This window comes from Pan paniscus, chromosome 21, assembly GCF_029289425.2.
Source record: "Pan paniscus chromosome 21, NHGRI_mPanPan1-v2.0_pri, whole genome shotgun sequence".
In the NCBI taxonomy this organism is placed as follows: domain Eukaryota; kingdom Metazoa; phylum Chordata; class Mammalia; order Primates; family Hominidae; genus Pan; species Pan paniscus.
The window spans coordinates 31870460-31884643 of record NC_073270.2 but is presented as its reverse complement, the minus strand read 5'-3'; the positions used below and the strand labels follow the sequence as shown (position 1 = coordinate 31884643).

At 35.0% G+C, this 14184-nt stretch overlaps 1 pseudogene; it reads right to left on the bottom strand.

The window, feature by feature from the left end:
• Positions 1-13585, bottom strand: part of LOC100980529 (protein FRG1-like) — a 32342-nt pseudogene extending 18757 nt beyond the window's left edge.
• Positions 13586-14184: the final 599 nt, after the last annotated feature.

Sequence of the window (14184 nt, the reverse complement as noted above, 5' to 3'; positions counted from 1 at the left end):
TTTGTATAATTTTTAACATAAACATAAATATTTTGAGAAATAGAAATGTTAAAACCATTGGAGGAAAATATATTGTAAAGTATACAATAGAAAAAAAAATCAAACAAAATACAACAAATACAACAAAAAATTATCAAAATATTCAGAGGAAGAAAACAAAATCTAGTTTTACAATCTTCAGAATTCAATCCCATTATATCAAACATATAAAAAACATATTCAAAGAAAAAGGCAATCAATAGAGACTAACCTCGAGATGACCCAGATGTTGGAATTAGTGTGGATTTTTAAAGTAGTTAGTTATTGTAATTCTTACTAAAATCAAAACCCCAAAAACCTTTAAAATAAATGGATAGGAAATCACAGCAGAGAAGAAGAAACTACAGTAATAACAGGCTCAAGTGGAAATTCTAGAAGTGAGAAAGTATTCAAAATTAAAAAATAATAATCAGTTGTGTTCAGGAGCAGCTTGGAGGTGGAAAAGAGTCAATGAACCTTAAAATACAATTGAAATGATTCAATCTGAAAAATGTGAGCAGTCATAGGTTGGGGTGAGGGAGCTTTTCCTCTGGTTAATGCTTTTAGGTAATCTTGGTTTTGATAAGGTTACTAGACTGATCCGTCAGGGGCATGCTAAGCCAGAGTTTATCTTGGTTTCAGTAGTGTTTTAAACAAAACTCATATCCTTGTGTACAAGACGGAAGAAGAGTGGACCAGATGACAATATTTAGATGCAGTCATTCTTAACCTCCGTTGCTCTCTCAGTGGTCTAGCTGGGATTTGTATAAAGTGGAATGGGAGGAAGAGGGAAGGAGCCCACACCTACCCTCTCCCCTTGTCCACTTGTCCTGCTTCACTAGTGGATAAAGTCCTCGGGAACAGGCAAGTTATTTTAAATCTGTATCTTCTGTTGTCAAGATCTGTAATCAGTTATGCTCGCTGGACTGGGGACAGGAACCAAGGGAACATGAGGGTGAACGGGTTGACATGGAGTCCAAGAACACACTATGCCTACATGCAGAATGTTTGTGCCAGGAAAGCCAGTCAGCAGGCAGATGGTCTCAGGTACCAAGCTAGTGTTGTGAAGCAAGATTCAGTCTCTTGAAGGCGGTGTTCCTCATTCTGTGGTTTGTATCACTTGCTCAGAATGACCTGGAGTACTTGTTAAAATGCAAATTTTGAGCCCAATCCTAGACCTCCTAAGCCTGCATCTCTACGGATGGGTCTCAGTAGTCGATATTGGAAACGTGCAGGTTCCTAGGAGATGCTTATGCATATAGATTTGAACTGTTGTGTTTAAGGGTTAGGGAGCTGGCAAAAGCAAGGAATAGACCAAGCCCTTGGGTGGGAAGGCTTCATAACCTTGACACTGTTAGCATTCTGGGCGGAACAGGATTCTGCCGCATGCTTCGCAGCATCCCTAGCCTCTACTGTCTAACACCGTATTCCAGTTGTGAAAACCAAAAATGTCCCCTCGGAGGCAAAATAGTCACCAGTTGGGAACCGGAACCACTGCTTTGTGGGATCAGAGGAGTTACTTTGTTCCCAATCCAAGGATCAGAACACACGATGAGAGAAAGTCCAGCTATTGGAACTGGAGTGCCAAGTTGAAGCTAGACCTACAAAAAAAAGCTCCAAAAGCTCCTTTATAGGGCTGATCCCATGCCTCAGCTACCTAGCTTGTACAGATGCCATGTAACTCTAGATTTGGTGACAGAAGGAATTTAAGGCTAGAACTAGATAGGGTCTTTCAGGTTAGGCCAGCACACAACGTGGACTTTTGACATCATCCAGATGCTTGAACCAACCTCAGTCCTGAGGCAGAATTTCCCGTGGCATCTGATACACAGCCTGGATTTGGAGCACTCACTGGGATTAGATGCCACGGGAATATTGTGTTTAGGAACTCTGAAAGAGACAGGCTTCAACAAAGCAGACCTAAGCAACATGTAGCGTCTGAACTTCTTTATCAGCTTCCATTCCAGCCCACGAGGACAAAAGCATCACATACATACCCACTGTGGCAAACCTGTCCTCAGTAAGGAGTTTCCCCAGTACTACTCTCCCCTCTGTTCTGAGCCTACTTGCTCCTTTGTAATGTTTCCACTTTCTGTCCCACTCCCTAATAGATGATTTGTCCTCTCTGTCCAGCCCCCTAGTTCTGATATTTGGATTGTCTGTGATCTGAGTAGTACTTAGGAGGTAGAATCAAAGCCTTGTTGATTTGATTGGGAGTTTCTAACTTCCTATGAAAGGCACTGATTAAGCATCTATTGTTTAAAGTAAAGTAAGATTATGATCCATTAAGAAAGATTCCACAAGTAGCGCAGGAAGAATTGGTTTCTAGTACACTTCATGCTTCAGGACAGGAAATCCAGAAAAAAATTCTGTGGTACGTTAAATGTGTACTGTAAGTTTCATTTCCATGTGAAAAACTGTAGTTAGCTAAAAAGTACATCCATGAAGAATCCTGATTAAACTTGTTTAATCCTGGTTATACTAGCTACTAGCTAAACAATAATTTCACAACAACTCAAGAACTCTGTAAAAGCATTTCCTCTGAATATTTTATTCAGAAAAAAAAACACAAAAAGATAAGACAGAAACAAAAATCCCAGTCATCTGCAGTATCTGTCGGCTTTCAATTTGGTTCTCTTTTTTAAATAAAGAAAAATAGTAAAATTAATCTATGTAAAACATGCCGTATATATTCAACTGCTACTAAATATAAAAAGCTTTAAAACTGTGTGTTCAATTTTGGTTATTGTATTACCACAACACTTATATTAAAACATGTATAATTTTAAATTTGGTTTCCATAAAAAATGGATTCTAATCTTATAAAAGTTATTTCCTAATATTCAATAAATGTTGCCTAAGGGCTTTTCAATCCAAATAGCAATTTTAATTATTCTGGAATTTAAGGGTGCTCTAAATTTCCATTTAACAGGGTGAGAATGCTGTATTATTACGAGTGAAAAAAGTTACAGGACATAGAGCTTATTCCGTTTTAGAGTCCATATCCTGATTATATTTTATATCCTCTTCTTGATTTCTTACAACTAGACACATATTCATTTGCTCAGCTGGAAAAAATTCTTAACATAATTTACTGACTTTAGGTATGAACTCTACCAGCTAGTTAACAGGAAATACGTAATTAAACATTGCCTTTATCAAGTAATGTAAAAAAAGGGTAAGAGTAACTTTGCAACATAGGACTTGAATGAGCAGCTGGTGATTATCAAAATCTGGCACTTAATTGATTTATACTTGTACACTCACAGCTAAACGTCTCTACCTGTTTTTCTATGTTGTAAATCTAGGCCATCACTTATCTACATAGGAAGAGTAATAAATATTAATAATGTGCTATGATAAACATCCTGCACTCTTCCAAATCTTACAATAAAACTGCTTCAATTTCACTTATTTAGCTTTTATACTTAGTTTTTTAGTTGATATATGCTTATTTTAAGGAACCTGAACTACTCTAACAGAATCCCCATAATTTTTATATTAGTCAAACTGCTTCTTTCTAACTCTGGTTCTAATAGTTATAAAAAGATAATGATAAATTTATGAAGTAGATACAGTCAAACATGAAATTCTTAAAGTATATACTTAGAATCGGTAATAATTTTTAGATATTCTTTCTTGACAGTCTTTTCCCAAACTCATGATGTCCTCTCTAGGTAATATTGCCACACTCATAAATTATAAATAAAGACAAAAATGTGAAAACTACAGTAATTTAAGAGAATATAGGTTTTCTACATGCCATTTCTATTGGCTACTGAAAAATAGTGAAAATAAGTAAATAGCTACCTGTCCAGAAGCGTTTCATGCAAAAATCCATCTTTCTGAGCCTTTTTAAGAATTTTACTGTCTTCTTTACTTATTTTAAGTTTGTGGTCTTGGAAGCTCTGAAATTTCTTTCTGCAAAGAAAATGTCTTCATTGAAAAATACCTCAAACTCTGATTATACATATTTACTATTAAATTTATAAATACTGTTAATTTCTTTTTCACTTATTAAAAAAGTCTAATTGTAGGCCAGGTGCAGTGGCTCACGCCTGCAATCCCAGCACTTTGGGAGGCCAAGGCAGGCAGATCACTTGAGGTCAGGAGTTCGAGAATAGCCTGGCCAACATGGTGAAACCCCGTCTCTACTAAAAATACAAAAATTGGCCGAGGGCAGTGGCTTACGCCTTTAGTCCCAGCTACTCGGGAGGCTGAGGCAGGAGAATCACATGAACCTGGGAGGCGGAGGTTGCGATGAGCTGAGATCATGGCACTGCACTCCAGTCTGGGGGACAGAGCGAGACTCTGTCTTGGGGGAGAACAAAAAATGTCTAATTGTATATTTTTTAAAATAAGCTGGAGCTTTTGAACAACAAGATGAACTTTCTGACATCTCAAGAGGAGGGCCACTTATTGACTGGGTAGCACAAGGCCCCACTTCTATTAGGGCATGCTGGCTGGAGTCCCCTGTGTCCTAGCCAGAGAACAGCCTTCGACTGGCATCACGCCCATTCTATGAATGAATAGAGAGGTTGACTAACCTGACTGAGTACCTTTGGGAGCTGATAGGATGATTAGGAAAACTGAACCCTCAAGAAAAGAAAAGAATTTAGCTCAGTGCTCTGTTCTAGAGGCTACATCGTGTTGCCTCTTCTTGTCCATCAGTTTTTATTTTTTCAGACGGGATCTTGCCCTGTCGCCCAGGCTGGAATGCAGTGGTGATCAGAGCTCACCGCAGCCTTGAACTCCTGGGCTCAAACAATCCTCCTGTCTCAGCCTCCCAAGTAGCTGGGCCTACAGGCATGCACCACCATCCCCACCTAATTAGGTAATTTATTTTGAAAGCACTTTGAGAAGCACTTCACTGTCAAATCTGTAGGTCTAAAAGGAAAAGTATACACACACGTAATTGATTTCATATTGTTTTATATTTCCTTTGTCTTCTTCTGGAATGTCATCTTTTTTCTTGGTTTCTCTTTCAGCACAGGATCTAATCTAGATATTGGAAAAGAGAATCCAATGGGTTATGTGTTTATCTTCCACCTTCCCCACTTTACGTATCACATAAGAATATTCGAGATGATTTCTTATGCAGAAGAAAAAATTAACTGAGCAACTATATTCAGAAAAAGACAGGTTCTGGCTATGCGTTTTTAATTCATATATATAATCTATATGAGTAAATGCTATCACATGCTTCCTCCATAGCCCTTGTGTCAGAAACACTACAGAAAAAATTATTTCAGAAACATTTTACACATCAGATCCTGCTAGGCAATAAAGAAATCATTCATTTAATTTTGTCCTCCAAGTGAATACACTAGGATCAAATTATCCCTAGTAGACAAGTGTTCATTTGATCAGACTGAAAGCTTAATAGCTATTTTACATTGCACAGACTATTATCAAAGTATTAAAACTTTTAACACTACACAACTTGTTTTTAATTAATTGGAACCCACCTCTTTTACTGGCTTCTTATATTCTCCTAAGTTTGGACAGATGTTTACTATCACATATCATTAGTTAATTGATCTGCATTCAACAATTAGGATCGCCCACAGAACAGGCAATTGGCAATGGTAAGCACTCATGTCTCCTAAATGATCTCTGTGGCCAGAGTCCAGTTCCAGGGCTGCTTAGAAAGTGATGACAAATAACGCGTTTGTGCCAATGACATCTTTGTGACAGTTTTGATTAGAGGGGTCCCAGACCTGAAAACATTCCCTGCTAGGGCCTGTAACACAATGCTACCTTTAGTAAGAGGGATCTGTGTTCTGGTAGATAAGGCAAGGTCATAAAGGTGAAGGGCTGACAGAGATTAGGAGAGCCTGCAATTAAATGGTATGAAAAGAGTCCTAAATAATCACTGTTCAGAGCTTCCAAGTACTTGACTAAACAAAGATACCCAGAAAACTTTGTATTTCATCTGAAAATTGCTTTAAATAGTGAAAAACTCAATCTTTGTGTATCTTTGTATCTTTGTATAAGTGCAAAGCACTGCACATATACTTGCAATTGTTGCCTTCAATAACACTTTTGTGATGATATCCAGATGTAAAATAATTTACACATGATACAATAAAATATAAATAAATAAAATTAAATGTAATCACAAACCCATCTGCATTTCCTCAATGACCTGTTTCCTGAGAAGCAATTTGCTATGAAATACTGAGAGTGGCCTCTGGAGTCAGCTGGGCCTGGGTACACATCCTGTCTTACCACACCTTGAAATCACTGTGATTTCCATGAAGTGACTGACAAAAACCACAAGGATGTAAAGAGGGTCAGAGGCTGTCTTCCTGTCTGTAAGGCTGAGCTCACATCCACCTCACAGGAGCATTATGGAAATTCAAGACTACAACCCATGTGCCCGATGCATGCAATGAAAAAATATAACCTTTCTCTTCTCTAACTGTAAGAAAAACCTACATTTTAGATTGAAATTATTTGAGCTTTAGATTTGAAATTATCTGAAATCAAGACTATTCTAAAAAGAAAATCAAACATATGACCGGAAATCTAACATGAATCACGTACAGAGAATTGATAGATGCTTTTAAATTACACTGGTAGTAGAGAAAAATGTAACATTAATTTTTATGCTCTAATTATAAGAACGAAGGCATTTTAGAAAAGGCATTTGTCCACTATCTTAGAGCCTTCCACTCTGGCCCCCACAATGCCTTACAGAGCAAACCTGGGTCAGACTGGATGCAACCTGTGATTCCCAACAGAGACAAACAAAGCAAGGTTCAGGATGCTCAGTACTGCGGTGGAATGCCAAGACACAGAAAAGCCATGTGTCAAGAAGGGGGGAGTTATTCTTTAGACACATCCTGGTATATGTTTATCATTAAAGATCAGTGGCTTTTGTAAGTCTAAAAAATTAAGCCTTAAATGTTTTCATCACATTCCAGTTAACTACCTGATTAATCTAGGTTATATTAACAGTATTATTTAGAATTTCACCTTGAAATGAAGATGTCTGTATAACTTTTAAAATGATGTAAAACAAAGAGTAGGATTAGGGAGGCCACAGGCTACTGGTGCAATAGCTAACGCGTCTGACTACGGATGAGGGAATTTAGCCTGGAATAAGGAACTTTTATTTCCAGGTTAGTGATGCACACAAATTTTAAAAATAAAATAAAATCATGTTTTATGTGATTCATGTTTCTCCTAATGCAAAGAAGATGGTTACTATTAATAAAAATTTTTTAAAATGTAAGGGCTAAGGCTCCAGTAGTTCTGCTATGATTTTTTATGTTTCATAGAGTGATTATCATCACAGAAGCTCAAGCATTACATAAATACAAATGTGTATACCCCGACCTGGTAATTCTGCTTCTGGAAATTTATCTTCAAGTCCACCCGCACATCTACAAATTGATGCATATTCAATATTATATACTGCAGCACTGTTTATAAGAGCAAAAGACTGGAAACAGCCTAAATTTCCATCTACAAAAGACTAAATAAATTAAGGTACATCCCTAAAATGGAATATTATGTGGCTGTTAAAAAAGAGAGAGAGAGAAAGAGAGGAAAAGCAAGAAAAAGAGAAAACTTTCTACATTCAAACTAATATAGAAAACTCTCCAAGATACAATTTTAAGGAAAAAAAATCAAAGTTGAGAAGACTATAGAGGAGGCTGCCTTTAGTGTAAAACTGTTGAAAATTATAAATATATTCATATGTTTATAAAGAAATTTTAGGAGGCTATAAAAAAACAAAGGGAAAGAGGAAAAGGAGGTGGGAAACAGGTGAGCAAGATGCATGGCAGGCATATGTCTTCATCTTCATATGCTTTTATTTAAAAATGTTGGACCGCGTGTACACGTTATCTATTTTAAAAATTAGATTTTAAAGTACAAGCAAGAAAACAAGAAAATGAAAGCTTAAAAAGAGCACGTGGAAATACCAGAAAAAGATACTAATCCACGGAGATAATGGCAAGGTAGCTCCTAGATGCACTGATTTCTCTACCACATTGTATAAACAAGCCATCAACTATGGGATTTATAATTTAAAATGACTCTATTTGAAACACCACATTATAAAAAGCCATTAACTAAATCTTTAAAGTGACTGTAAATGATGACTTAACATTTTAAAGAGATACAGTCACATCGCATGTGTGAACGCAGTCATCTGTATAAAATGTCATCATTACCTTGATCATTTCTTCTTCTCCAGCTGTTTTACTTTTTGCTTCTATGTCCACTGCTTCACTGCATCTAATAAAGCAGCTATTTGAGGCCAACAAAGCCATTTTCCCCTAAGTGAAACAAAATAACAAAATAGCCATGAGGATACTTCTTGTAGAAGAAACATTAAGTGTTTACACTGAATTAATTTTTCCTCCCTGATTTAAAAATCACAGAAAAGAACTTAGAGAAAAACCTGAAAAATATAATACAAGAACATATAGAAAAGGAAACCAAAATCACCTTTCATTTTACTATTCAAAGATTACCACAATAAACATTTGTAGCGTATCTTCCTAGTAGGACTATTCTAATTAGATGAGGTAGGATTGCTTCCTTTCTAAAAGACCTACTGAAGATAAAACTGATTTAGTTCTGTTTGAAAAATTAACTTTAAAGATGAGAACATAATTATGAATGCATACTTTATTCAAATATTAGCATTTTAAGTAAAATTTATTTTCTTCACAATTAGAAAGCATGAAAAGGTATGTACAATGCCTTTGGTGTTTTTAATTTAAGAATCAATGTCTGAGGGACTTTTGTGTGTGAAAATAAATATTCATATACATTTTTAGTTGTTTAATGTTTGATGTATTACACTGCTTTCTATTAAACAGAACTTTAAAAACTGATTTTCTTGTGTATCTAAATCTGGGTTATAAATTTGGTTAGCTTAACTCCCGTAACAAATATAACATTTATTTATAACTTGTATTTGGTTGATTCTTTTGGAAAACTTGGAATACCATAACATTTAGACAAAATAGTTATAAATACAATGATTACAAAATATGTTAACCTTATATCACATCCAGTTAAAAACGTGCTGATAACATCGATTTAATTTCTTAGTCAAGTCACAAGGGCTGGGTGGTCTCTCATCTGGATGGCTCCGGGTGAGCCCTGGAACATGGTGGTGGGGTCCAAGGCAATTTAAAACTCTGTCACAGATTATTCAGCCGAGTCCTTTTTGCAAGAGAGTTTTAAGACCCTCTTTCATTTAAATTTAAATTTTTGAAACTTAGTGTCCTTCCTAAAAATAAAATGAAATGAACTTTCCTAAAGTGTTGTATTATTAGTACTATCTAAGTCATCATCCTGGCCTTATGAAATATTGGCATTTTCTACTGGTGTAACTTTTATTAGAAGCATCTCATCGTAACTAGTAGGATCATCTTAAAGGGTTGCAACACATTAGCAGGTAATGAAATCAATGCAGTGTTTCCTGAATGGTATTGGGTGGATGGGGGGTAAAAGGAAAACACTCAGACACACAGAGGAAGGGTAAAAGAGAATAAGAAATATCAAAGTGCATAACACATGGATAAGTAAGTATTGTTAAGTACAACTCTTGCTTCAGTTATACATATGTGTGTGCTGGGCTGCAAGGTAAAAATGCATTTCTCAATGGATTGGGTCAAAATAGTTTTCAAGTCACTGACTTAAGATTTTATCCTAGGGGATGAGGAAATTAGTCTAAGTGATTACCTCTTTCTGGTGGGATGTTTGTTTAATCTGTCATCTTAGAAAACACTGCTGAGTTCCTATTTTCAGTTCATTATTGTATACTACCAAAGCTGCTACTCAAAGGCTGAGCTTATCTTCTATTTGCTTGTTCTGCGTGGTGCCCACTGGTCCTTACTGTTTTTGATATAGTTATCTACTTTTTAAAGACAGTTTAGCACTCACATATTTTTGTTCAATCTTTACTTCTCACACAGAAAAAGGAAATTATGTATTCTGTATCAACAAAACATCCATATACTACAACTACTTATTAAAATTAAGAATTAGTATACTATCTTTTTTCTTATATTAAATCTTTTCATACACTATTTTAAGCTTATGAACTGAAAGTCTTTTAGAGATAATTTACTTCAATGAACTATTATTATTTATATTTTATATACAAATTGTCACAACTTGGTCTTGGCTAGCTCCACTGTTCGCTTAGAGTCTGTAATGTTTCTGAAAGCATCCATGATTTCTGCTACAAAGAAGATACTTAGGAACAATTCTGTTTTCCTACTCTGTGACCTAAAATTGACTGGTTCTTCAATGGAAATGAGATCCATATCTAGGCACTAAGGGTACACAGAAATAATTGTGGGCAAAAGTACTAATGCTATTTTTGTTGCACTATATTTTGAGATCTCTTTAAGGCTCTATGTTCTCACTGATTTATTCCTATTTAATGTATTATACTATTGCATCCTACTTTTTCTTTTTAAATATATTATGATTGACTGTTACAGACTTTCTGTTAAATTGACAGGGAGTTTTTATAAACAATAACAGCACTTACATTTTTAAAGACTGGTTCCCATTGTTCTCTTGGTCCAATTGCATCTGAACGCCCAACAGAAGTTCATCTGAATTTATACCAAGATATTTTCCATAGCCAGATTTCAGGGTGATTCTGTACATTAATAAGATAGATAAAAGTTAAAAACTGAGAGAAAATTAATTATAGGGCATCAAAACAGGACATGTGTATGTGTGTGGGTGTGTACATATCTAAAATTTCAGACTGGACATATTTCAAGTGTTCAAAAGATGCATGTGGCTGAGTGGTGACTCACTCCTGTAATCTCTGTGCTTTGGGAAGGCAATGGGAGAATTGCTTGGGGCAAGAAGTTCGAGATCAGCCTGGACAACATAGTGAGACCCCATCTCTACAAAAAATTTAAAAAGTTAGCTGGGCATAGTGGTGTGCACATGTAATACCAGCTACTTGGGAGGCTGATGCAGGAGAAGTGCTTGAGCCCAGAAATTTGAGGTTATAGTGAGCTTTGATCACACCACTGCCCTCCAGCCTGGGTGACACAGTGAGACTATGTGCCTTCAAAAAAAAAAAAAAAAAAAAGCTACATGTGACTGGTTGTTGCCATATTGGACACTGCAGATTTAAATTTAGTTTTATATTTTGCTTTTTTAATATAAACATTGTACCTTATATATTACATAACAAATATTTTCAAAATTCATCATTCTTCAATTATACCTCTTTAGTTATAAACTTCAATAATAAATTACTAAAACTATGTCATCAAACTGTTTTCCAGAAAATGCTGCTTCCATTTACATTCTTACCTCAAATTAACAGAGTATGTTTTGTATCATGGATTTTTTTTTAAACATTATGACTCTGAAAAAATACTCAAAAACCTGATATGAAAAAAACAGTATCCAATTAATTTGCGTTTTAGTAGTTAACTAGAATAACAATTGTTTTTATTTTCCTTTTCTTTTTACTTTTTAGATTATCTGGTAATGTCCCTTGTTCATTTTTCTATTCAGATCTGATTGTTTGCAATTTTTCTACTGGGGTCTTCAGTGCTATGAATTCTATACAAGATACATATGAACAGTAAGAACTCACTGCCTATTAAGATTGTTGCAAATATTTTCCTCATTTGTCAGTTGATTTTCTTTATAATCCTTTTCTGTTTATAATTGTAAAGCAGTTTAAAACTATTGAATTTTTTCTTCCTCTGCTTTTATTCTTTGTCTTTCACCCTACTAATCAGACTTTCAAAGAAAGAGTAGAAATAATCATCTTAATGTGATTTTCTAAAATTATGATTTCTTTTACCTTACCAAGAATCTCCTCGGATGCCAGAATTGACTTTTACTCCTTTATACATTAATGATTGTATAACAGAAATCATTATCATGTTGATGTAACCAATTACTAAAATATGTAAATTCACTTTCAGTATCTTTTACCCAAAGAATCATTCTATACTTCTGCACAAGGTGAGAATAAAAAAGGTTACTTTATAAAATGACTGTAACAATAGTGAGTAAAAATATTCTTTTGGTCATTATGATACTGTAACATTCTCTGCTGGTTTCAACAATATTCCTTTTTTTAGTCTTCCTGTTTGTCTTTAGACTTCCAAACAGTGAGTTTAAATATCATACCAACAGTGAACCAGGTTTTGAACTATTTGATATATTTTATAATCTATCTTATTTGGTGTGTGAAATTATTAATCTTCATTTTTTAACTTACATATCTTTTTTCCAGCCTAGCATTATATATTTATAGGAAATCCACTAAAAGTAGATCACAAAATCTACTTCTCAAAAAAGCTATTTCATTTTTTATATCTAAATTACCTTGGGCTTAAGACAGATACCAAAATTTTTAATGAATGCATTAAATTTTTAAAATCACTGCTTACTAATTATATTACAACTTAAGCTCACCTGGAATCAGATAATTTGACAGCCAAAAACTGCTCTGGAGGACTAGGGCCCTCATCAACTATTGGAGAAAAAACATTTGAAAATAAATTTGACATTTGCTATAAATATAAAGACATTATTTTGCTTTAAAAATGTGGCTATTTTCTTCTGCAATTAAATGTAAGAATATTCAGATATACTGATGTCACTGTAATACTGTATCTTAGGAATCAAGATCTATTTTACCTTCTTTTAACTACAGTGCTAATTTTATACACTGAGTAAGACAGGGTGATATAATGTTTATTTAATAACTCTCGAGATAGCTTCTCTTTATGTTTTAAAATACAGTCATAAATAAGCACTTATTTAAAAAAGCTAAATGCTTTCATTTATTCAATGGATGGCCTTGCTGACCAAATGATACTTTTTATCTTCTAATTACTTCGTATCTCATTAGTGCTTCCTCTAATGGGCTAAAGAAAATGAGGAAACTTCAAATTGTTAAATGCACCCAGGTTAGTTTTGGTAATAGGTCTGAATAAAAAAGTAATTCAAACATGTTTGACTCAAATAGGTTTTCTTTTTTCCTTCCACTTACTATTTTAATTATTCATATTCTTTTTATTTCCAAAGATACTCTTCTGGAACTACACAGAATGTTTTCAAATGCTTATATTAGAAAGAGGGACTTGCCAATGGCTGGTAAATATTAAGGAATTAAAAAAAAATGGAAGAGTAAAATGCAATTGTTCCATTCCTTTGGGAAATGTTTGAGACTAGTTAGAGTCTGGCCTAAGTGAATGAATGTCCTAAAATCTACACTTGTGGCAGGATCTTCCCTTCCAGACACAAACCTTCTTTGTGTGGAGCTCCCAGGATAAAAAGACCATTGTCGAGTGCATGTATATAGGTTTCCTCATCCATTTCAATGGTTATGGTTCCGGAAATTTCACCAAAGTTTGTTACTGTCCACCAGATTCCTAAAAAATAAAATTGATATTTCTACTTTATATTTTATTATAAGTTCTTTTTTATTATAACTTAGTTTTAAAAACTTTTTATTTTGCAGTTGTAAGAAATAATACGCAGATCTCACATATCCTTTACTCTCTTTCTCTCGATGACATCTTGCATAAGTATCATACATTGTTAGAATCAGGAAACTGACACTGATATAATCCATGAAGCTTATTCAGATTTCACCAGTTTTACATGTACTTGTTTGCATGTATGTGCACATATTCATGCGACTGCCAGCACAGTCAGGATTAGGTTTTTAAAATACAAAATAGCAACATACAGCCAGGCATGGGGGTGCATGCCTGTAAACCCAGCTACTCGGAGAGCTGGGAAAGAGGATCACTTGAGCCCATGAGTTCAAGGTTATAGTGAGCTATGATCACGCCACTGCACTCTAGCCTGAGTGACAGAACAAGGTCCTGTCTCAAAAAAAGACCAAAACAAAACAAAAGGCAACATGTGAAGGTACAAAGTGATATATGGAGAATGGTCTCTCTCATGATAGACCCCAGCCATCTATTCATGCCTGCTTTCCAGAGGCAATGCCTATCATAATGCTTCTTAAAAATGCCTCTAAAGGAAGACTTTCTAGCATAGTAATTTTTTTTTTTTTTTTTTGAGACGGAGTCTCACTCTGTCGCCCAGGCTGGAGTGCAGTGACACGATCTTGGCTCACTGCGACCTCTGCCTCCTGGGTTCAAACAATTCTCTGCCTCAGCTTCCCGA